Raw genomic sequence first — 25,489 nt, 5'->3', positions numbered from 1 at the left:
AATCTCAAAAGAAGCATGGCAACCCCCTGTATTATTTGATACCTTCCAGTATATAATTTTGGAACATCCTTGAGCGAAGGATTATATCTATGATTGAAGTGTCAGCACATAAATATATTAGAATCTCACAGAATGAAAGTTGTGCTTCAGGAGCAGGAGGCAAGCACATATCCTTTCTCAGCTATGTCATAGTCCCTCAGAGATGGAAGTGCTCTGGAGCAGAACCTCTGCATTAATGTGTATTCACACGATGTGAACTCTCCTGAGAGAGAGAGAATCCATCTCCCTCTTCTGCCAAGTTAAGCAGTTGATATTTGGAAGATCCCCACGGATGTGGGATGAATAAGCTTGAGAAAAGGGCACAACAGGGCTGAGCTAAAGGAAATCTTTCATGTTGAAAGCTTGCAAGGAAACCCCCTCTAGCAATGGGACATTTGGGAAGGCTAACCTCTTGCAGAAGTGTATACTTGAATTTATGCTGCAATGGTAAAATCTTTCCCGTTCAGTCAAGCCCAAACAAGCTCTTCGGCTGGACTTAATCTGTGGGGAAAGTCGATACATTTTGGAAACAGATGAAGTGTTGTTGAACTTACCGTTATCTTTCCTGGAAATTTGTAAAGGTTTTTTCAAAATACATGCTTAATGCATCTTTGTATGTATTATTTTTTTCAATTTATAAATCTTCTACCTATTGTACATAAATACACAGAAAGAATATAGCAAACAGTCCACCTTCAGGCTTATCTGCCTGTTTTTCTGTATTTTGTGGGTGAAAGTGTGGGGTCAGAAGAATAGTTAACATGCTTGTTGGGCCTATCGGGGTCTGGTATATATTTTAAAACTTGTTTGCACAGTTACTTCACAGAGGTACCTTTTAGAAATAGGATTAGGTATTCCCCTTTGTGTGACACATATATGTGACTGGTTTAATACTATATGCAATGGCATATAGTACATATTTTATGTACATATATATGATACATAGAATAAACAATTACTTTCTGATTTGGAAACTAATGATCTGCCACTTGCATGGCCTGAGTCCAGTCTCCAAAGACTTGTGTACACTACCAGTACAGTTGTACTACTTGAAACTTACTCTGACACTTTCAACACGAAGGTGAGGGCAGGGGCTTGGTCTCAATGACCTACTGAGGTCCCTTCTGACTCTAACATCTCTGAATCAAGGGCTCATCACACCAAAAGGACTGGATTACCTCTTCACTCCCAGCCTCTCCCCTATATTGGCAGGGCAGAATAAAAAAGCCTGAACTGCTACTTGTATTGTATTTGTGTGGACAAATAGGAAACTTCAGTTGCCAGTGCTGCCAGCATGGCATTTCCTACAAGCACAAATTTAAAGAGCGCGTGGGAGTGTCAATCACTTGACTGGCACACCTAGCCTCGGGAGCACACCATGAAAGATGTTATACATTTTTTTACACACATTAATTGAATGAACATGTAGCTGAGTCCCTATTTAAGACATGATTAACCAGTTAATCACATCTTAAGTGTAATGTCTGTTGGGGCCATTCAGAAACATCTATCCACTTGCCCATATGTTTGAAAAGGTTCTGGACCAAAGTCTTATCTCAGTTATGCTAGTATAAATATGGTAAAGTCAGTGTAGCTATTATGGATTAATGTCGTGTATATGCCACTAATTTCAGCCCCTTTCTAGGAAGCCTTGGGTGGAAAGCTGGAGCTTTGATTGTCTTAGAGATGTTTCTTTTCTAAGTAAGAACAAGGAAAACAGATTGATTATAAGAGAATGCTTCCCTGATAATGTGAAGAGGAGGATTTAGACTACATTTAATGTGGGAGCTCAGATTTCCAGCTAAAACATCTGGGGCAGATCCTAAGGCCTGCTCCAGGAGCACAAAACAGCCTGAAAGTCAGCTTGCAAATTCCTCCTGCACAGCAAATGTAAAGGCACTATTGCGCTGTAAAAAACGAGCAAAAATAATTTCACTAGCTTTCTCTAACATGAGATTCAAGAAATGATCACCTTGATAATGGGTTCATTTAGGGTCAACAATGAGGTCATGAAGGAAGGTCTGGTTTAATACTAGCCCTTATGGCGGGGCATAGGAGTAGGGAGGCAGAAGGAGGATGGCAAAAGGGACTTCTGTATGCCTCTATAAAGGTCTCTGCCAGGCCACCATAGAGCAGCATGAATGGTCTGTGGGGCCTATCACCCTTTCCTGAGCTCCCTCTGGGAGGATGCAGTGCACCTGGTTCAGGTCATTAATCTGTTCTACTTATACTATTAAGATGAACATGTGCCCTGCTGCAAACAGTCTGATTTTGTGAGTGAGCGAGCAGAGGAACAAGTATGATGAAAGATTCCCCCATGTTATGTCACTTGCCTTGCTCATTGAATTTGACAAGTATAGTTTAAACATGGTCACATGTCCTTGGACAATGTGGTGATAAATGCTCTGTAATATGCTATCTAAAATTAATGAAGTCTTAGTAATATGAGCCCTCCCTAGAGCACCTCCTGCTAATAAACCTTTGCTGAGACCTGGAATGAGACTTCTGGTGGGGGGGAAACTTTTGGGAAACACCCAGGAAAGAGTGCTGAGATGATTACTGTTTTTTTGTCACTACAAGCTCAGAATGAATTCCACTTTCCCCCGGGTGGAATGCATTACAGCATGGTTATTATCAGGAATCCAGCTTTTCCATTTCCCATGGAAAACATGGGAAAAAACACAAATTTTTTCCCTTTACCAGAGGAAAATGTGGATTTCTCATTTTAACAGAGAAACTGTGGGTTTTGCAGTTTTGCAGAGAGCTACCTGCAGCCTGGCAGGGTTCCAGCGTGCAGGGGGCTGGGGGGAGTGGGAGGAGGGTGGTCAGGCAGGAGCACCATGTGCGCATACATGCACATGGCCACCAGGCAGCCTGGAGAGCAGCTCCCGTAGGTAAGTGGTGGGGGGGAATTGAGGCCCCCATAGGGAGGGAGTTGGGCAGGGGGCTGTGGACCTGGGTCCCTGGCCCCATAGCCCTGGCTGCAAGCGGGGGGGGAACGGATGACAGGGGGCTGTGGGTGAGGGAGAAGGGGCACCAGCAGGGGTGTGGGGGCTGTGGGGCATGATCAGGCCCAGGGGGCGGTGGGGAGGGGGAGTGAGGAGCACCAGCAGAGCCAGGGAGGGGACTATGGGGGGGAGTGAGGGGGCCTTTAATTTTAATAATGGATTTTTGAGTTTTTATCAGAGAATTTGCAATTTTTTTTATCAGACAATTTGTGATTTTTAATTTTTTTTTTATCAGGGAAAACCAGGGTCCTGGGGTATCATTACATTGCTCACAATGCTACTTCAGTAACCCTGGTGATATGCTGATTCAGCTAGCCTATAAAGAAAGGTGATACTGTGAAAGCAGTTTTAATTATGAGTGATTATTGCAAGTCTTCAGTTTTCTGTTTGTGTTAGGAGTTAAGGCAGCAAAGAGGCTGACTATCCCCCAGCAGGCTTGGCTGCCAGCAGCCTACCTCCCTCCACCTGGCCCCAGTTACCTGCGTGGAGCGTGGCCACCTGCATGTGACCAGCAGCCTTTCAGTGCTCAGGAGTTTACTCAACACCATTGATGGCTCGCCGGGTAGCTCCCCTGTGCCTGGCCATGCTCCAGTCCAGATCCTTGGTTCCTGCCTGCCAGCTCTTAGTCCCTAATTCCCAGACTTGTGATTTTAGTTCAGACCCTTGCTTCTGGACCTCATCTTCTCCTGATTCCCTGGTTTGTGACTCTCTAGTGTCAGGCCCTGACCGCCCAAATCTTGGTCATACCTCTGATAATTTAATGGAGTGTGTTTTGTTTTGTTTTGTTTTTTCCCACCAGCATCTAGAAAGCCCATTTTTTTGAGATCTGAAACTTCCCCCGACACATTCTTGTGGTGTAGGTGCCAACTGTTAGTGGTTTCAGTAGCCCCATGTGAAACAGAAGGAATCCAGACAGGTAAGGCCATTGCTGATATATTACTGTTGGCAGTACTAAGACTTTGCCAAGGAGTTTAGGGTGCACAAGAAATGCAGGCTCAGGTCTCGAGTAATTTTCACACACTTAAAGCACATTGTAGCAGCGATGGGAAACACTGGAAAACTCGCAGTATGTCAGCAGACAAGAGGAATCCCTGTAATATTTGCGTGCCAGACAAAATGACATTTCCGTTCCAGCTGTTGAAACTACATGGGTGTTTCCAACCCAAAATAGCAAGACTCACTGGAAATTACTGCTCCCATCACCCAGGAAGAAAACAAAATAGGCCTCTTGGATCTGAAAAATTCCCCTAGGAAATTTTAGGCTATTTCTATTTCTTTTGCTATTTTCCCAGAGTAGTCTTAGAATTCGGGTAAGGCAGCTTTATATTTTTAAGAGAAGGGACAAAGGGATTCCAGAAATCACTTGAATGGTGTGAGTGTGATCAAATCTGCTGTCTTAAGTCTGGGAACAATAAAAGCCCCTTTGCTTGAATGGATTAACAATGATTGTTACTTTGCCAAGAAAAAGGAATATCACTCATTTCAATAGCTTCCAATTTAAAATTCTGTAGAATTCTTAAAACAAATAAAAATATTATTTTCCTTTTTAAATCAAAATGACTTTAAAGTTGACCCCTTTTCAAAATCAACATTATTTTAAAACTAATTTCAGCTGTAATGGGATCCAAAGCAAAGATGTGCCAGGAGCAGAACACCTGCTAGTTGGTTTGTCCGTGGGAAATAAAGAAAAAAATGACTTTTTATGCCTCTCTCAGGAACATGAAGCATCAATTGCTTTTAAAGGAATAGAATATGATAAGCTGATATTATGGCCTGAAACCAGAATGCTCTTCTTTCAATAAAAATTGTGAAAAATAAAATGCCAATTTTTTTTTCATGGTTCTTAACATTAGGAATCAAAATCTATATTCATGGTTTTTAAGACGTTCTGAGCACCTAGAACTAGGTGCTGTGAGCTTCTGATTGCATTTGAAAATGAAAGCCACTTATGTCGGGACCAAATATCTATCTAGGGACTCTATATTTTAGTCTCTTGATCTCGATAGTAAACATTTTATACACATAAATATTTGCACATGCAGATAAGATTTCCCGTGTGCAAGTGGTCTGTGGTACCACCTAGTGACTTTAGTGTATGGCTAGTTTATTCACACTTGTGATGCAGGTGCAAAACGAAGGTACATACTGTTATGGAGTACACTACTGGGAGAGTCATACATTTGATACTGGAGGTAATTATTTCACTTAATTCAGTTAACGATGGGGGCTTGGCTAAAGCACTGTGTCCCTTTTTGGTCACCACACATGCAGATGCAAGCAAATTGGATGCAAGGAGGAAAGGAGCAAAAATGATAGAAAGTTTGGAATACATCTTCTGTGTAGAATACATTGGACTTTTTGGTCTGGAAGGGAGACTGAGAAATAACATGTCTTTCAATATGCAAAATTGGTCTTCTAAATTATTCTTAATGTCTGCCAAAGCAGGGGATTAAATCTTTGCTTTGTAGAAAAGAGTTGCTTGGGGATAGCTTGGGTGTAATTTCCCTGTTTTAGAGTTGAGGCATAGAATAGATGACGTCTTAAAGTCCCTTTCAGGCTTACATTGCTGCGCCTGTAAATCTGTGCATATGACAATTTGATTGCTCCCACACTTATGTATTTGTAAATAACCTAAACCTACAGGATTCGAGGAGCATCTGTCAGTGCTAGAGAGTTCATGTAGGAATCCCTCTGCCCTCGGCCCCCCCCCCCAACACACACACATTCATTGCAACTGATGTAGAAGGCATGGATGGAGGAATGGAGCCTGGCAAATGCCTGCCAGTATCCTAACAGTCCCATAAAGGTTATAAGGATCCAAACTCGGAGCAGCTTCAAGTCTGGACACTGGGGTCCCAGATCAGGGAGATGCAAAACAGCTTTTGTCCATACCCCTGAAGTATCTTGTATGTTATTTGGCCACAGCCAGCTAAGCTATCCTGTAGATAGAAAACCAGAAGCAAAGATATGCTTGAGTGCAATAATGTCATACCAGAAAATCAAATATGATGGATTGAAGGGTATGTCTATATACAGTACCACAGTAAGGGTGGTACCAGTGGTGCACTGGGGCTGAGCACCTCAGCATGGGTGGGAAGGGGAGCAAGGCACCATATTAAATGGAAGGAAGGTTGCATAGTAGCACTTAGTGGAGCTTTGCACATGAGCTGAACTACATGCCAAAATCCCTGGGTATGGCTCTGTATGTCACAAAATTATGCCATGTGTAGAAACTTGTGCTGTCTCTGAATTGCAGTGGCACTGTACTTTGCCTAGGCTAATTTGCACTGCTGAAAATTTGCTATCCTGAGTGTTGTGCTGTGCTAAAGTGGTTATATGGGTTCCTGTACGTAAGCCAAGTCAGAGATTTTTCTCATGGAAAAGAACTAAAGCAGTTTGGCTTCCAGCTTTTTCAGTCCCTGACTAGTGGAGAGCTTGTGGTACATTGCCTCTGTAAATGATTCTCTGAGGCACTGAATAAGCCATAAATACAAATACCAGCTAGTAAAAAATTGGCTTCTTGTGGGGTTCTGCTGAATTGGAAAACTAGACCTGGTCAAAGAAAACATGAATCTTTCGTTAAAAAAGTTCAAGTCCTTCATGATAAAAATGGTCCTTTCTGGAAAATAGACATTTTAGACATTTTTGGTTGTGTACAAATACATCAATTTAAAAATTATCCTTATTTTGTTTAAACCGGTCTTCCTAGATTCTTGTTTTTATCATTTCCTTTCATCTTTGCCTTATTTTACCCCTTTTTATCTTGCCACTGAAAAATGAGGGGGAAAAGGGAAGGAAATCTGGAAAAGAAAAAAAAAAATGGCAACTTGGAAAAACTGACACAGTTTGAATTTTTTTCCCCCCAGAAAATACACTCTTTGTAGACTTTTTGTAGTCAGGGTATGTCCTGGGACATGGAAGAATGACACTGGATCAGGGAGGGTGACTGGCTTTGTGCATGCAGAGAGACCAGTGGATGTGGTATACCTTGATTTTAGCAAGGCTTTTGATATGGTCTCCCACAATATTCTTGCAGGCAAGCTAAGGAAGTACAGGCTGGATGAATGGACTGTAAGGTGGATAGAAAACTGGCTGGAGCATCGGGCTCAGAAGGTAGCATCAGAGCTCAGAGCATCAATGGCTCAATGTCTAGTTGGCAACTAGTATCAAGTGGAGTGCCCCAGGGGTCAGTCCTGGGGCCAGTTTTGTTCAATGTCTTTATCAATGACTGGGAAGCTGGCGGAGAGTGCACCCTGAGCAAGTCTGCAGGTGACACTAGCTGGGGGGAGTAGTAGTTATGCTGGGCTAGGATTCAGTAGTAGGGCTAGGATTCAGTGACCTTGACAAATTGGAGGGTTGGGGGACATGACTTACAGGGAATGTCTGAGGGAACTGGGCTTATTTAGTCTAGTGAAGAGACTGAGAGGGGACTTAATAGCAGCCTTGTCCTAGATTCATAAATGTAGAGTCGGAAGAGACCTTGTAGATCTTCTAGTTTGACTGCCTGCCTTGGGCAGGAGAGAAAACTGGGCTCAAATGATCCCAGCTAGGTAAACTACTTGAAGTGGGGTTTGAAAGACGATAGAGCAAAATTGTTCTCAGTGGTGGCAGATGACAGAACAAAGGAACAACCATCTCAAGTTGCAACAAGGGAAGTTTAGTTTAGATACTAGGAAGAATTTTTGTACTAGGAGAGTAGTAAAACACTGGTACAGGTTACCCAGAGAGGTGGTGGAAGCTCCATCCTTGTAGGTTTGTAGGATCTGGCTAGACAGAGCTTTGGCTGGGATGAGCTAGTTGGGGATAGTCCTGCTCTGAGCATGGGGTTGGACTAGATGACCTCCTGAAGTCCCTCCTAACCCTAATTTTCTATGGTAGTGTAGAGGGAGGGAAGAAGAAATGAAAAGGGTGGCCCTTCTATGCAAGATGTTGTGCTGGAACTCTTGCAGCAGTGGCGGCTTGGCACTGCTGACCAATTCAGGCCAGTACCTCAGTGGTGCAGTCGAATTGATGGTATACATTTTCATTTCCATGATTTTGAAACGGTGGTTAGAGCTTTTCCTGGTGAATGACAAAATGAAATACTTTTGGGAAATGGGCATTGGGGGCAGAAGTGCCTGGGAAAGGACCGTGAACTTGTAAATGATTCAGAACCACTACATTAAAGTGCTCTCTGTTGAGCTGTTAGATTATCAGAGTAAGCTATAGCATATATTATGCTTTCTTTAAACCTAGTTTACAGAAAACCTATGCTCATCAAGGATTTAGAAGCTGATACATCACATCATAATGCAACAGTTCACAATTCACTGGGTTTTGCATTTGCTGACACAAGTGAGTAATTCAGCTGAACTGTGACTCAGTCATTGTTCACTCTGTGAAGTCTGAAAGGTGCTTAATTAAGGCTTACCAAAGCAGAAGAAGTATTTGAGATCAGGATCTCCTGTGAGAGAATGTCTGGGAGGAATACATAGTGGTCTATCTGTGACAGTGCCTCTGAAGATGAAAGATGGGATGTGGGTTTTCCAGTTAAATCCTGAAACCTGTGAATAGTTTTTATTTAAAACTTACTGGGGTAAACCTCCTATTGTATCCTATGAGCGAGAACATACAATGTTTCAGTGTGCAATTGAGCCTAAAATGGAATTTCACACGTTAAGGAGGCCATCTATTACAAGTTGGTGACTGGTGGGGTATTAAGAAGTAACTAGCACAGCTTTATCGAGGGTAGATCATGCTTGACAAACCTGGTGTCCTTCCATGACCAGGTAACTAACCATCTGGACGAGGGACATGAGGTTGATATCATTTACTTGGACTTCAGTAAAGCCTTTGATTCTGTTTCCCATGAGACTCTCTCAACTAAAGTGGAGGGTATTGGGCTGGACCAGTCTACAGTGAGGTGGGTAGACAACTGGTTTAGAGGCTGATCCCAGAGAGTTGTAATCAATGGAATGGCCTCATCCTGGAGGGCCATCTCCAGTGGTGTCCCCCAGGGATCTGTACTTGGCCCCGGGCTCTTTAACATATTTTTAATGGGACTTGGATGATGGAGTGGGTAGCTCAATGATTAAGTTTGCAGATGATACTAAGTTGTGGGGAAATACAGGCACACCATAAATAAGAGTAAGGATCCAGGATGACTTTGACAGACTGGTTTTATGGGTGGTGTGGAATCAGATGTGGCTTACAGGGAGAAGTGCAGGGTTCTTCATTTGGGTAGGAAGAACCTTCACTATAACTACACGATGGGTGGTGCAGCATCTGAACAGGACCTGGGGGTCACGATCAACCAGAAGATTAACATGAGTCGACAGTGCAACGAGGTTACCAGCTGGGCAAACAGAGGTCTGGTGTGCCTCAGCTGGTGTGTTGGCAATAGATCCAGGGAAGTGCTCCTCCCTCTCTATTTGGCGTTCCTGAGGCCACAGCTGGAGTACTGTGTCCAGTTCTGGGCATCACATTCAGGAAGGATGTGGATAAGCTTGAAAGGGTGCAGAGAAGGGCCACCCATATGATTAGGGGCCTGGAGGATGAGGACAAACTCCAGGAACTGGGCCTGTTCAGTCTGAGTAAGAGAAGACTGAGAGGTGACTTGATAGCCACCTACAAGTATGTTAGGGGTAAACATCAGGATCCAGGGGAGCAACTCTTCAAGAAGGCATCTTAAGGGAGGATGAGGACCAATGGGCACAGGCTAATAGAGGGAAAATTTAGGCTGGACATAAGAAAAAACTTTTTTCTGTAAGGGTTACCAGAATCTGGAACACACTTCCAGTAGAGGTGGTGCAGTTGCCATCCTTGGAGGTGTTAAAGATGAAGCTGGACAGGCACCTTGTTTAGCATATTTGAACCAAGTAGGTCCCTGGCCATGGTAGGGGACCAGACTTGAGGATCTTGCAGGCCCCTTCTGGGCCTTCAATTCTATGATTCTGATGTGATAAGATGAAAATAAATTTATCACAAAATACAATGCTCTAAATCCCCAAAGCCGCCTAATAGGTCTTCCTCAGGATTGCATTTACACAGCCCTGAGTGGAACCAACTTCACTGGCTACAGCTACCACAAGCCAAAAAGTCTCTGCAGAATAGGATCAATATGTGTCTGTTCTGCATGCTGCATGAGAACTAGAACTGCTTATAGAAAGCCACTGGTATTTATGAAGAGAACTGTTCATAGAGGTGCTGCAGTTCCAGCTAGCAACCAGGCCTTGTGTACACAGATTAGCTTCCTGGTACCTGTTCCAAACCCCTATAACCTGTGCTGAACCCTCTGAGTTCTCTATATGGGACATCTCCATAGTGCTTTCAAATTGCTTGAGACCAGACTGTGTGCTCACTTGTGTCAACTAAAGGAATTGTTTTCCATCTGCTGCTCAGCCAGTCAGCAGTGCCAGTGCTGCTGCAGGGCCCAGCAAGGGCTGTGCCTCCGTGTGCTGTGCTCTGAGGAGGGAATAGAGCCTGAGCAGCATTTGCACATAAAGAGGGGAACACGGAGAGACTGTGGGGAGCTGGGTGTTGTGGCGTGCAGGTGGCAGTGGGGCAGGAAGGCTGCAGGGGGAATACATGGGAGGGTAGGGGGCAAAGGGGCCACCTGACTCCCTCTGGCTGCTGCTTTCCCTGCTGTAGCACTGGGGTATATGGATTCAAGATAGCCCTCTGACTCTTAGATTCTGTACTGGGAAATTATAACATTTATAAATTTTCCATGTATAATTATTCATCTAATTATTGGGGGGTCATCTTAAATTCAGGGTCATCTTAGGTTTGAGGTAAATGTGGTAATTTTTATTCAGTTCCTGCTCAGGGAGACACCTATTGATGACAATAAAAGTTTCCCAAAGGAGGGAATGAATAAAGACTGAAAATTTACCTCAGCAAGAGCAGGATCTTTAACCATCCAGTAGCACAGGGAGGCTGAATCTCCTTTTAGTGGTAACTACTCACAGCTACATGAATGTCTGAGGTATCATTTCCTCAGAGCATACTAAGGATCAGGTTATTTTCTTCAAAAATGTCCTTCCATCTGAGAAACAGCTCATTTCACTTACCTTGCCATCCCCTCCTTGGTCTTATATACCACACAGTAAAATCCTTGTCATTTCCTTCCTATTTGCCTTGCTTTCCTTTCCAAGTGGCAGTCAGGATGAAGAGAACGTGAAGACAAAGACACTTCCCAAGAGATATTCAAGTGGGTCATGTGGGTGTAAAGTATTTAGATATCTAAACTCATCTCTGAGCCAGAACATGTGGGTGTTTCTGAGGAAATAAACCTTGGTCAGAACATTGCTTGAGCACATGCTAAAGTGCTGTCTCGAAGCAATGAGCTTCAGAGCCTATTTGTAGTCAGCAGGGTTCCATATAAATGCAGGGTCTGGCAACAGACACCCTTTGCAGGACTGGGGCCTATGCAAACAAATATTTTGGAAAAGGATAGGCATTTTCTGCATTTCTCTCTTGCAGCAATTTGTTCCCAGCTACAGCTTCAGTGGACTGAATTAATCCAATGAATGAAAGACAGCACAAGATGGACCTCATTTTTTTATGCTAATTGAAGACATGGGAATGGATGTTGATATTTTGGAAACTGTGAAGCATGCCTGCTATACTGAACTGCTTCTTGATTCTCGTGTGATTTGGAGACCAGTAAGCAGCTCTCCTTTGCCTATGCTCCAGTGGTATTTGAATTGCTGAAACTGCATGGGATGGTTTAAATTAACTCGGAACAATGGTGCTTATTCATGTGTTTGGTGAGCGTGCTATTATTTGGCTTGAAATAAAAGCTTACATTTCCAAATGAATTAATTATCCTGCCTTAATAATGATGATGCTTTTAATAATATTTTATAAACTCAGAATGTAGATATAGAAGAATCTGGTCAAATGGCCTTTCATCTGGAATTAACTTGCCTGCTTCAATTACTAACTTTCCACTTACATGTTTTTCATACTAAAATAATTAATTATCCTCTTTTATAGTCTTACTTATCAAATCAAATCTTAGAAAGCAGCAACCAATAAAGGATCCTGCATAGCCTGCATGGTGGGGACTTGGGGGAGAAGTCTAGAATGGCTTCTTAATCTGAGGGCAGTTTCCATTGTAGCCTAATGGGTAAGAGCTGAGTATGAAACATGTGCTTCTGTGAGCTACAGGCTCATATCCTAACACAGTCCTTCCTCCTATTGACATATAACATGGTGGGAAAAGTCGGTTGGTCACCTTTATACCATGTCATGCCAGTATAATATAGGGGTGCTATGAGGGCATTTAGTTGGATGATATCTGAAGTACAGATGGTCACTGAAATTCATCACCACTCTTTGCCTGCTCCATAATGGTATGCAAGTGTTGGACTATGTTTTGAAATATACTATTATTGTTTAAAATATGTTATACTTATGCTATGACTTTGCTTATGTTATACCATAATTTTGCTTATGAACGCTTATGCTAAGCCAGCCATTTGCTTATGCTAAGTAGCCATCTTAACTGTGTCAACCATTTTCTGAAAAAGCAGCAAGTGAGTCTGTGTAAGTCTGTGTGCTATGAATAAAGTGAAGTGATGGTTGAATGGAGGCTGGTACGAACCAGCTACAGTAAGTAACAAGATAAGATACAGGGGTCTTAGGAATGTGGAGACGGTACAACCTGGAACTGAAAAATAGACTGGAATGTGAAAGGGACACGTAACTGGGTGGTGGTGGATGAGTCATATTTGACTTGGGGAGAAGTGGGCAGTGGAGTCCCCCAGGGCTTGTCCTTGGACCTGCGCTGTTCAATCTCTTTATCAGCAATTTGGACGATGGGGTGAAAACCAACCTGTTTAAATTCGCTGATGATACCAAAATTTGGGGTGAGGTGAGCACGCTAGTAGGGAGGGAAAGACTGCAGCAAGACCTGGATAGGTTACAGGGGTGGGCTAATAAAAACAGGATGGGCTTCAACACTGACAAGTGCAGGGTGCTGCACTTGGGCTGTAGTAACCAGCAGCACACTTATAAGATGGGAAACTCCCTTCTTGAGAGCACGGAGGCAGAAAGGGATCTTGGAGTCATTACTCACTCCAAGAGGAACATGGGCCGACAATGCAAGGTCACGGTTGGCAGGGCTAATTGGACCTTGTCGTGCATCCACTGATGCATCTCAAGTAGGGCCAAGGAGGTGATCCTCCCCCTCTGTGCGACACTGGTCAGGCCACAACTGGAGTACTGCGTCCAGTTCTGTGTGCCCCACTTCAGGAGGGATGTGGACAACATTGAGAGGGTCCACAGGAGGGCCACCCGCATGATCCGGGGACAACAGGGCAGACCCTACAATGAGAGACTGCGGGACCTGAACCTGTTCAGCCTTCACAAGAGAAGGCTGAGGGGGGACCTGGTGACTGTCTATAAACTCACTAGGGGGGACCAGAAGCATTTGGAAGAGACCTTGTTTCCCCTTGCACTCCCTGGCATAACAAGGAATAACGGCCATAAGTTGTTGGAAAGGAGGTTTAGATTAGACATCCACAAGAACTACTTCACAGTCAGGGCGGCTAGGATCTGGAACCAACTTCCAAGGGAAGTGGTGCTGGCTCCTACCCTGGGGGTCTTTAAGAGGAGGCTTGATGCCTACCTAGCTGGGATCATTTGAGCCCAGTTTTTTTCTCCTGCCCTGGGTCGGACTTGAAGATCTATAAGGTCCCTTCTGACCCTACTTCTATGATTCTATGAACTGGTAACAGAATCTGAAATAAACATATGCGAAAAGGTGAATAGTAATTGGTAGAGAAGCCTCCAGAAGTTTCCAGGCTTTGGTCAAAGTCTGCCCAAAAGAAGATAAAAAGGCAGTGAAAAACCAGCCTGATGAGCGCCCCAAACACCAACACCAACCTACCCACATGTCGAGAGAAAGAGAGCTGGTACCCTCTCTTGACTGGACGTTGCCTTGAGGAAGCCTGTGACTGGCCATCACAGTGTGACTCCAATAGCTGCAGATAGGTGACTTAGTGTGAATGGTGTGCATGACGAGTGTATAATATGGGTGTGTGGTGTGCTGCTAAATAGCCTGATTTGGTTGCCCGGTACTATGCAATAAACCCTGGTTTGCTGAACCTGTGTGTCGGTTTTATGTCCAACACAAGCAGCGGTTTTCAATGACAGGTCTGTCACAGATCCCTTTGAGGTTAAGATGGGAGTTAAGCGAGGTTGCATCATTGCTCCAACACTCTTCTTGATATTCCTTACCGTGATGCTACATCTGATTACCAACAAGCTTCCAATCAGAGTGGAGCTAAACTACTGAATAGATGGCAAGCTGTTTAATTTCAGCCAACTCTGAGCCAAGACCAAGACCACCCTGGCCTCAGTCATTGAGCTCCAGTACACTAATGCTGCTGCAGACCTTCAGGCAATCATTGATGTCTTTGCTGAAGCATACAAGAAAATTAGACTGATGCTTAACACTCAGAAGACTAAGACACAGCGTATGCTAGCAAAAGGAGTCCTATCGGCATAGCCAAACTACTGTACCCCACTGAGCAACATAAGCAATACTGGCACAAATACTTTTTCTGACTGTGAGTTGGGCCTACATGGGAGATTTCACTGGTATAGAGAACTAGGGGAGATTTCACTGGTAATGAGAAGTAGGGGATGATAGTGTTAGGGTAATCTTGTAGCCTTGATGGTCCAGAAGAAATGTGAAAGGCAGAGATTTTTGTGAGTGATGTCTTTGGAATAAATGTAGGGAGGGGCATACAAAAGCTTTTGAGTACTGCAGTACCATTCCTCAGGTCTCTGAGGAAGAAGTAGATACAGTAGCGCTAAATAGCAGCTGAAACAAGGGCTCGTGGAAAACTCCATGTGGAAATAAAAACGAGATTTAAGAGAACTTATTAGGTAGGCAGCAGATGGGAGCAATACAGTAGAAACCTTGATAAGTAGAAGAGCAAGACTGGTCAGGAGGGTCATTATCATCTGTGAAGTACAGAGATTAGCAAGTGCCAGGTATATTATAATGGGCCATGAAGTCATCATCTACATTAGGTCCCTGGTTCTTAGTGTTCAATAAGATGATGAATTTTTGTATCAGGCCCGTCTTTTGACGATTTTTTTTAAGCGGTGGGAGTTTTTCAAACTCCTACACAGCACAGCTATGCTGGCAAAGCTTTATAGTTTGACTTTGTCATAGCTGATTTCCCTGCTTTTCTCTGTAAGAAGAGAAATAGCCTAATAATGGGAGACAATGAGAACTGAACACAATTTCCCTTTTAGTCCTGACCCTGATCCTGACTTCTTCTGTGGCCTTAGTTCTGTCACTTAAGGCCTGATACAGTGCGTATTAAAGTTAGTGGGACGAATCTATTGTATCTAGTGGACACAACAGGGGTCCCTTAAATCATCAAATGATTAAGTTATAAAATTAGTAATCAAAACCTCTTCTTAGGCAGCTATATGGAAATAGCCTATTTTTCTAGACATCCTCAGTCTCCCTCCCCCAACTCTTCCCCCACACCCTCCATCATGGAGGGTGTCTCAGACTCCACCCAGAAACAGCTTCAACTTGTACAAATAATCTGCCGTTAAAATAACAGAACTAAATCCCCTGATCTGCAAACATGACTGAACTTTTAGGTGTTCAAGGATGAAAGCCAAGTTTTGCAGACCAGTCTTGCTCCCTGAATGCACTGAGTGATTTGAGCAGATCTAGGAGGTAAAAGGCTTGATTTCTGGGAAGATGTCTAAAGCAAGCCCTTGCTTTAATCTTGCTTCCATGATATTATCACCAGATACAAGCATACCAAAAAACCAGAGCGAACTACATCTAGAGAAATAGAATACAACTGGAAAACGCCTTCCAGTCAGATGTGCACGTACAATTTCTCATCTATATTAAATCCCAGAGTAAGGCACTAACCACTCACATCACACAGATTAGAGCTGGAATCTGTCAAGTAAAAATACCACATGAATGCTAGAATATTACTTCCAAAAGCAAATGTGTCTAATAATTGTCATTAGCATGACAAGACCGTCAGATCTTTTAAAACAGTTCAGCATACACAATAAGAACTAGAAGTTCAAGAGATCTTGCAGCTCTGATTTAGGTGCCAAAATAAGGGGCCAGATTTTCAAAATACATTTTCAAAATCTATTTATAGGTATCTCAGTGGGGGCTGGTGGTACCGAGGCATGTAAAAAATCTGTCCCTTATTTAGTTCCCTAGTTGGACACTGAGTTTCCTTGAGACTATGACCCTGGTTGTGTAACTGCTTGAAAATCCGGCAGCATCTCTGTTGGCCAGCACAGTGGAGTTGTGGCCCAGTATTTCTAACTTAATAGAGAATTTTGCCTGCATAATTGAGCACAGGACTAGGGTTTAAATAGTGTTGCTTGCAGAAACTTCAGCTAATTAGTCTCTCTTCTTTTTTGGCCAGAGTGGGGGACTATAATAGCTATCAGTGTCCAGTGCAACTTGGTGACAACACCAGCTGTCTTATCATGGCAAGGCCAGCTCTGTGACACTGATTGACATCCTGAAACAAGGAGCAGACTGGCCAGACAAGAAAGTTGCTCGCTGAAACAATGAGTTTCCTGAGCGAAACAGAAAAGTTTTGCGTTGTCAGGCCTGTTCCTGTCACTGGAACAATGTTGAACATTTGCATCAGCAAAATGAAGTTTGTGCTTTATGAAGTCTTCTGGGACTTTAAGTATCACTCTGGGCACCAGCAGATAAGGCTGAAATGATAACGACTGAAGTCACTGAAAGGAGCAAGGAAGGAAAAGTGAGATCTCAACCAGATATGTGAATTACTGTGATGGTTAATTAAAAATTATGTGATTGTTCCCGTGCCCTCCCAAATATTTGCTTCAACTGATTTCTTAGTAATCTATTAGTTTTACTCTTTCACTAGCTGGTATCAGCGCTGGATCACCAGCGAGGCTCTGAAGCTTCTTAAACTGTCCGCACAGTGGAGCCAAATATCTTCAGCCATTACAATTAAAGCCCTGAATACCGCATTTAAAATGTAAAATCAAAGGGACATGATAACGTTAAACGGTGGGATCAAACCACCCAAAATAGCAAGTGGGGTTTTTCAGAGTAAGGTATTATATAACTTATTTTTTTTCGATCCTGTGTGCAGTTCTATGAATGGACTTCCTGCTTTAGTCAGATACAAATTGGGATTTTCTCCACCTGCTTAAGATAAATGGGAAGTTTGAATCAAAAACACATCCTTGCAATAAAAGAAGCAATATAACATAGGTGAAATGTGTTATAAATAACCATTGTAGTGCTTGCTATTACATGATGACTGCTCCTTCCTTGAAAAATGTATAGTAACGGTCATTCCATTAAACTATTTTAAGTTGTGATAAAAATTTAACTATTAAAAAATTTGCAACCAAACTATAACACTTACTTTGATTCCTGTAGGGAGTGTTCAGTCTAACAGGGAAACCAGAATTCATTTCAAACTTGTTCTAATAAAACTCGTGATATGCATGTTTTCCACATGAAGGACTTGACTCAGGAAAGAGCAGAGACTTGCGCTTAAATCCTGTTGAAGATTAAAGTTTTGCATGCCTTTCAAAAATGCTTTCTTGCAGGAGGGTGTTTGACAGTACAATATCCTATGAGAAAAGTATATAGAAGAAGAGCCCCAGGCTAATGTCTCCTGAGTTTGCATCGGAAATTAATCTTATAATTAAAGTATTTCTATCATGCAATAAGTGAGAGGCTGGGGAGCTTTTATCTGGACAGCTTTGTTTTCTCCGGTTTGCTTTTCACAGTGCTATTGGTCAGGTTGCTACTGGGAACTTTTAATATTGTAAAACTACTGTAAACACACTTTCTCCTTCAGAAAATAGATAGCCGTGTGGAGCTGAAACTTTGCTAATTTACTCAGGAAATTATGAAATATTTGACTGGAAAATCTTCATTTTTTTCCAAATCTGTTTGCTTTTTAAATCTCTTCAAATCTTTTAGTCTCTCTGACTGATCCCAATAGACAGATCTTGAGCAGCATTGTTTGCTTGTGGTCAGGGCAGTGTTATGGTAGTATAAAGTTTTCTGTACCCCTATGGCTATGCAGAAGCGTAACTGGCTAGTTCTGAACCCTGGGAAATGGCAGCATACGATGCAGAGGCAGCCACTGGCAGAAACAGGGCAAGATAGCTGGAGGTTGCTGCTGTGGGAGTTGATGCCACCTCCTTGTTTTGCTGCTGAACTGTGTGTCAAGCAGTGGCTTTAAAACAGATTTGCAATGGCAAAAAAAGGAGGTGAGAGGGTTAAGCCTCTCTGACACCTCCCCGCTGCATCACCCTGCTGCGCCTGCACTGTCACCGACCCTGTCACTAGCGCTTTGCCCCCTCACTGCCAGAGCCAGAGCCAGAGCCAGATATGGGGCTGCTGCACGGAGGATGTAGGGTATGGGATTAGGGTTGCCATCTCTGTTTGAATTTAGTCCAGGAGCTTTCTGGAGTGCCAGTGTGCCCGCGACACACAATGTGAACATGCCTGCATGTTTTCATGTATCAGTTATGGATTATGGGATGTAGATTTTACGTTAGGAAGGCAAATGAATGTTACTGTTACATTTTAAAAACCTACTGGGACTGCTGTATAATTTGGATTCGACATTTAATATTTATTTTAATGAATGCCCTCTTATTTGTTTCCTGGGTGACTCTCAGCACCACCGGTGACATTGCCACCACCGCTACAGCCACCAACGCTGCCGCTGCTGCCTGCAGGCAGTTGGGCAGCCAGACTATATCTCAGCAGTCTCCTGGAGATTTATATCTAATTTCTGGAGACTCCAGGGCAATCCTGGTGGGTTAACAACCCTATATGGCCAACCCTTTTAAGTAGGAGATCACTTTTGGCATTTAAAAGCAAACCAAGATCTCCCATGAGCTGATGCTGCCCCCTGCCCAGCAGGTACATCTGTGGGGAGGGAAGAGGGGGGCAGATCGAGACAGAGGGAGAAGAAATCATCTGGGTGTGCACCTCCCTAGCAGGTAAGTCCCACCCCACTGGGGCCCCACTCAATTTACCCCTGCTCCAGCCTCTGCGGCACTGTCCCTCACTGCAGGGCCTCGATCTAGCTCCTACCCCTTCCCTCCCCCATGGACTGACCTGTCTTCTGGGTCTGGGGGTGCACCCGGGGTCCCCCTGTGGCTGATCACTGAGGTGGGTGGGCACGGGGGGGGGGGTGACCCTGCATGCTCAGCGGTGGACCTGGAAGTGGACTGGAAATACTTCAGATTCATTTCCAGGTTTGCAGCTGAGCGTGCAGGGTGCCCCTCCCCCCCGCACTCCTGTGGGATGCTCCATCTGCCCCACCATCTCAGCGTTCATGAGCTGTGGGTACCTCAAGGTATGTAGAAAAATCATTTAAAGCTGTGTCTATGGCTGAATAGGTGATTCTCTGAATCGGCATTGAATCTTCATATTCGGATTTGGCCAAATCAAATCGGGACAGTGATCCGAATCAACGAATCGAATCACTGTCCCCTGGATCAGGCCGAATGTGAATCGGAATAGAATACGGCCCATTTCGCATGCCCCTACTGCCCAACAGAGAAGCCAGTACAGCTACAGCCCTGAGGAGAAGTGCAGTGTACCTCTAAAGCCTTCTGCAGTTTGTCTTGTCTCCACAGCTAAAAAGTGTTCTGGATTTTCTCCTCAGACTGTGCTTGTGGTGTCAGAGGTCCCATGGTTTTATGTGGCACGATTGTAGTTCCTAGTAGAAAAGCAATACATCATCAAATCTGCCCCCACCAGCCTCTCCCCAGAGAATCTGTATAATGCTTCAGAAAAGGCATATAATGCGAACTATCTACTTGCTCCTAAATTGTTCCCTGCAAATTAGGGGTTCCCACAGTTCTAGGGAGGCAAGAGGAAAGTCACTGATGTTGCCGTCATGTGTTTGGAGATGCATGCAACACTAATCATTAGGGCTATCAATCCACTAACAGCAATAAATCCTAATAAAACATGTTGAATATGCTTAACACAATCTCCATAGTCAATGCAGTAGCTTGATTCGCTTCTTTATTGCATTCAGCAAAAGGAGCCTAGTTCTACCATTAGTTAAATACATTATGCACAGAGTTATTGGAAAAGAATTACTCATGAGAGTAAGGGCTGTATAGGTGAACAAAAATATTTCGGTAAGTGCCTTAGCTCCTGGTATCCTTGTTAAGCAGATGCTTTAGTTGAATGTATGTATCTCATTGAAGTCCAATATGTTTTGTTTCTCTTTTGTGCTTAAGTGCTTTACTGACTTTTGTTCTTGAAGATTTTGGATAAGTGTATTTGTAAATTCCTTTCTTTCATGCAAGTGAACTTAAAACATTTGACATCCCCAGTATTTAAAGAAGACTGTTTTTTACCCATCATATTTATCTTTGTGCCCTTGTAGCCATCTTAGACAGAAGAAACTGGGGAAGCATTGAATAGTTAATATGACTTAAATATACGTTTCCACATCTGCCCACAGCTAAATCCCTCAGGCTGAAAGTGGGTGGTGAACTTTTAGGGAGGTACTAGTAGTTAAGAAAGAGAATACTGTTAAGTCTATGAACAATACTATTAAAATGTTGACAAGTGAATCACTTTTCCTGATGAAGCATGAAAGAAAATGGGACTTATGGAGGATAATTAGTTTCTGCAGTTTTCTGGTCTGCCTAGCTTTTGAGAATTTATTTGGCATTTTGAAAAGATACGTTAGTTAACATTATTTGCCTTTTATTAACCATCCTTGCCCCCTGTGGCTTAACAAGGCAGATTAGCATTTCAGTGCTTTTTGCTCTAACACGCAACTAAATTAATACCATTTTCTTCCTTTTACACTTGGTTGCTTTTGTCACAATTATGACATTTCTTTGTCATGCGAACCACAATACCCCATGAGACCTGGAGGTTTTGAAGTAAAATAGCAATCACATTTATCAGTGCATGTGACTTTGTTGCACAAGTTGGAACAACGTGGTAATTGATTTTGTGGAATGGCTGATGGTTGAGAGTCAATAAATTATATGAGACTTTTTTTTTTCCTGGAGATGCTGATCATCTACAGCTTCCACTGAGTTCAGCTGAAGTTGCTGGTGAGGAACAATTATGAAAATGAAATAACCCATATGAAATGACCCTATGCTTGGTCAAATGAAATGACCCAAATGTGTGGGTGACGCTTTATGTAGCAATCTCAAATGGATTTCAAGGAAATGAAAAGAAAAACCTGTATGGAATCCAGAACGCAGGAAGGTGAAGACCATTCTTCTTACGGTTAATTTTATTCCTAATTTGGATTAGTTCAAGAGCTGAGTTCAGGCAGCTTTGAGCTGAGTTTCTGATCTTCACCTTTATTCCTGTAGAATTATTTCTGTTTATAAAAGAAACTGGCAGGGATTTTATTGTGCCATACTGTTCATGGAGGATTAGAACAGAGAAAAGAAGTTGGCTAAATGCTGTGCCGATTTTTACACGCTGAAATAAGTTCTGTGCACTTGTGTCCTCTATTCATGGCACAACAGTGAGTAAATTAATACCAGGAATATTGCAGGGTAGAGATGTACCTGACAGACTGCATTAGAGATGCCAGAGATCATTGCAACAGATGCTATGAGAGATTCATTCACCTGCACCACTACCAATGTCATATATGCCATCACTAGCTTACAATGCCCCTCTGCTGTCTATGCTGGACAGACAGGGCAATCTCTGTGTGAAAGGAATGAAGGGACACTGATCTGACATCGAGTTCAAAAACGCATAAAAGCCTGTGGCAAAACACTTTAGCACTTTAATGTCCTTCGCAGATATGGGCGATCGCTGAGTAGCTCTTCTCATCCCGTAAAAGCTGACCTTAAAGTCAAATTGTGGAGCACGAAATCATCCACAGACTGGATTGTGTTACATATGATCTAAACAGGGACTACAACTTCTTATCTCATTTTCTGGATTAGCTTTAGTAACACTTTTGTCCTTACTCCTTACTTGCCTCTCTCAGCACTGCCCTCTCCTCCACCCTCTCCCCTCCCTGTCTTTCATTCAAATCACTCCCTCTCTTTGATTGACTCATCTGGGCATGTCTTTTCATAGCAGCTGGTAAAGTGAGCTATTGCTTATGAAAGCTTATGCTTCTCTGATTCACTTAGTCTAGAAGGTGCACCTCTACCCAACATTTTGCCTGACTTCACACTAACACAGCTAATGACCTTTCTGAACCTGAACATTTATCTGTTGTGTTGAATTAAGGAGGAATACAGTGGTGAAACACGTAAGTATAAAGTGTTACTATAGGTGTTTACATAGTGCCTGTTGAAACAGTAGTTAACATAGTAATGAGGGAAGGAGTGGATGCTCTTTTTAGCACAGTTACTCTTGTATACTGCATCTGGTTTTCGTTATGTCTGCTCCAGTTCGTCTTCACACTAACCACTAAAAATGTGATAAAAAAGTGGAGGAACTCATTTTGGTCTGGCTGCTTTCCTTAAGTGCTGACCATTGTAAAACAAAATTCAAGAGTTTTCTTTCTTACTTCTGGCCCAAAGGAAATATGAGTCTGTAGTCTAGTGGTTCAAGTACTCGTGTGGGACAACACAAATACTGGGCTCTTGTTTTTGATCCTAGGACTCTTTGTGTTTTAAAAAAAAAAGGTCATTACCTAAAATACAGAACAGGGCCCAACTCAGAGTTGAGTGCCCTCATAAATGGGTTACATAAAAGCTGAAGATCTAGGACTTAGGGACTAAATGTGACTGAGGAAGCATCTTTTTCTGTCTCATTGTCTCTTTTGTTTCTCTATTGTATTGGACTAGAAGGTGCTCATCAGGTCTGAAAGCCATGCCACTTATATAAACTCATTTATTAAAAATGGATGTAAAAAACTTTTTTAAAGAACCTGAGTTTTGAAAACAATGATCTGAAAGCAATTTGAAACAGTCAGACCAATGTCCTTTATTATTCCTTTTCAATATGCATGGAGAGAGCTTTTTTTACCATAGAAATGTCAAGGTGGCCTTCTCTACATTTGTTGATGGGACTTCTAGATTCTCTAGGACAGTGATTCAAAAGATAAATCCAGAGATCTGAAATAGGAATCCATAGTGTCAAAAGCATTTTGACCTCTTGTGGGCTTTCTGAGTTCTTTGTCACTTCAGACGATCTATTTTTTTCCATAGTTGAATAAATGAGTGAAACCTAAGAGCTGGCAATTCAAGGTGCTAGTTTTGATCTATAAGGTTCTAAATGGCTTGGGCCCTACATAGCTAAGGGACCATCTGTCTCCATCAGTTAGGTCAGCAAAGAGCCAACCTCCTGTAGGTACCATCAGTATGCCAAGTGCTCTTGGGAAAAATGCTTTGGAGGTTGTTCTCAGCAGTTGCTCTTAGGCATTACAGCTTTCGCTCTGATGAGGCTCTCCAGAGCCTGAACCTGGACATCATTTGGAAGCACTACAAGACTCTTCTATTTGGACAAGCATTTATCAACCAAAGTTACAGTGAGATGTTGTTTGGTGGGTCTTGCTTTATTTTATTTTATTTTATTTTATTTTATTTTATTTATTCTAGTTTCCCTTTTAAGTTATTCTATTTCTCTTACTGTAAGCCACACTGTGTCTTTGTAAGGAAGAGCGCCATATAAACAAACAAACAAATAACCAAGCCAGGAAGGGGCGCCTGGGTCATAAAGTCTGCTCATCTGCTATTACAGGCAAGTCCTTTGTGTAATCTCGTTTATAAAGGTAACAGGCTCCAGCTCCATTCAGTCTTGGCCCAGTGGTAAGCTTGGAATATATAAACGTGGTACACAATAAGGCACCATGTACCATGTCCATGTAGGGCTAGAAAGACCTGTATACTACTGGGAAAGAGTGATTTGATTCTGTGAGTGATGGCGGATCTCAACATTCATTTCTAGCCTTGGAAAAGCCCAATATAATAAATTTGAAAATCATGACATATTACATTGGAGAAGCCACATAATGTCATTTTGGAGGTTTTGAATTGAATACAACAATACATACAATTAAACTTGTGCACCTGGCTACTATAAAATTAAAACATTTAAAAACTTTATAACATTTTGATTGATAGTCTTCTTTTACAATATCACAACAGGTGAATATATTTCTTGCTGGGATCACTTGATCCTAGCTGATTTCCCACCTATGGCATGATCTCATGAGGTCCCTTCCAGCCTCTTATATCTATGAAATATATTTTCCATGCAGATAATCAAGCAAAGGGCACAGCATATGTCTTCCTTGCTTCTGATGGTCTGTGTAATTCTGATATAGATTCCCCATTTACATTTATATAAAACAACCTGCTCTTACACTGCATTTACACGTACCTAGATTTCTGTTACATATACGCTACTGGTTGCATAACTGTTGACTTTCTGGAATTCTCTTCATGACACATCATGATTTACCCATATGTATGAAGTCCCTACCCTTCACATGTTGGAAAAGCTAGGGAATGATGTAAAATTAATGAACTGCATTTCAACATCCTCCATCTTTGGCACTGTGCTAGGGGAAGTTAATGAACACAGAGTAATAGTTAGGATCTAGCCAAAGAAATGAGCCAGCTTGACATGATTTATTGTATAGTTCTGTTTTATGATTATTTAGTTACAGTGCAGTCAGGCCTGCAGTGCAGGGGCTTTCTAAACACAGATGAATGATCTATGCCTGGAAAACTATGAAGTATAGAATCAGAGAATCAGAGAAAGTTAGGGTTGGAAGGAACCTGAGGAGGTTGCATCTAGTCCAACCCCCGGCTCAAAGCAGGACCATCCCCAACTAGATCATCCCAGCCAAAGCTTTGCCTAGCTGGGTTTTGAAAACCTCCAAGGATGGAGCTTCCACCACCTCTCTGGGTAATCTTTTCCAGTGTTTTACTACCCTCTTAGTAAGAAAATTCTTCCTAATATCTAACTTAAACTTCACTTGCTGCAACTTGAGACCCTTGTTCTGTCACCACTGAGAACAGTCCAGCTCCATCCTCTATTGAGCCCCACTTCAGGTAGCTAAAGGCTGCTACTAAATCCTCTCTGTTTCCTCTTCAATAGACTAAATAAGCCCAGTTCCCTCAGTCTTTCCTTGTAAGTCATGTCCCCCAGCCCCCTCACCATTTTTGTCATCCTCTGCTGAACTGTCTCCAATTTGTGCACATCCTTTCTGTAGTGGGGGGGTGGGGGCCCAAAATTGGACACAATACTCCAGATGTGGCTTCACCAGTGCTCAATAGCCTCACCATTCATCCAGCCCATACTTCCTTAGCTTGCCTAGGAGAATGTTGTGGGAGATGATAGCAAAAGCCTTGCTAAAATCAAGGTACACCATATTCCCACATCCACAGAGCTTGGCAATCAGGTTGGTCAGGCATGACTTGCCCTAGGTGAATCTATGCTGACTGTTCCTAATCCCTTTTTTCTCTTC

General features: G+C 42.7%; 1 long non-coding RNA gene across 1 annotated transcript; it reads left to right on the top strand.

The window, feature by feature from the left end:
- Window positions 1-2,872: 2,872 nt before the first annotated feature.
- Window positions 2,873-14,077, top strand: LOC149869593 (uncharacterized). The gene is made up of 3 exons (XR_016441115.1): window positions 2,873-2,933; window positions 3,847-3,963; window positions 11,511-14,077. It is a non-coding gene; the product is annotated as an uncharacterized LOC149869593 (long non-coding RNA).
- Window positions 14,078-25,489: the final 11,412 nt, after the last annotated feature.

This window comes from Crocodylus siamensis, chromosome 3 (assembly GCF_052110815.1).
Source record: "Crocodylus siamensis isolate JL-2025a chromosome 3, ASM5211081v1, whole genome shotgun sequence".
NCBI lineage: Eukaryota > Metazoa > Chordata > Crocodylia > Crocodylidae > Crocodylus > Crocodylus siamensis.
This window is presented reverse-complemented; position numbering and strand designations above follow the sequence as displayed.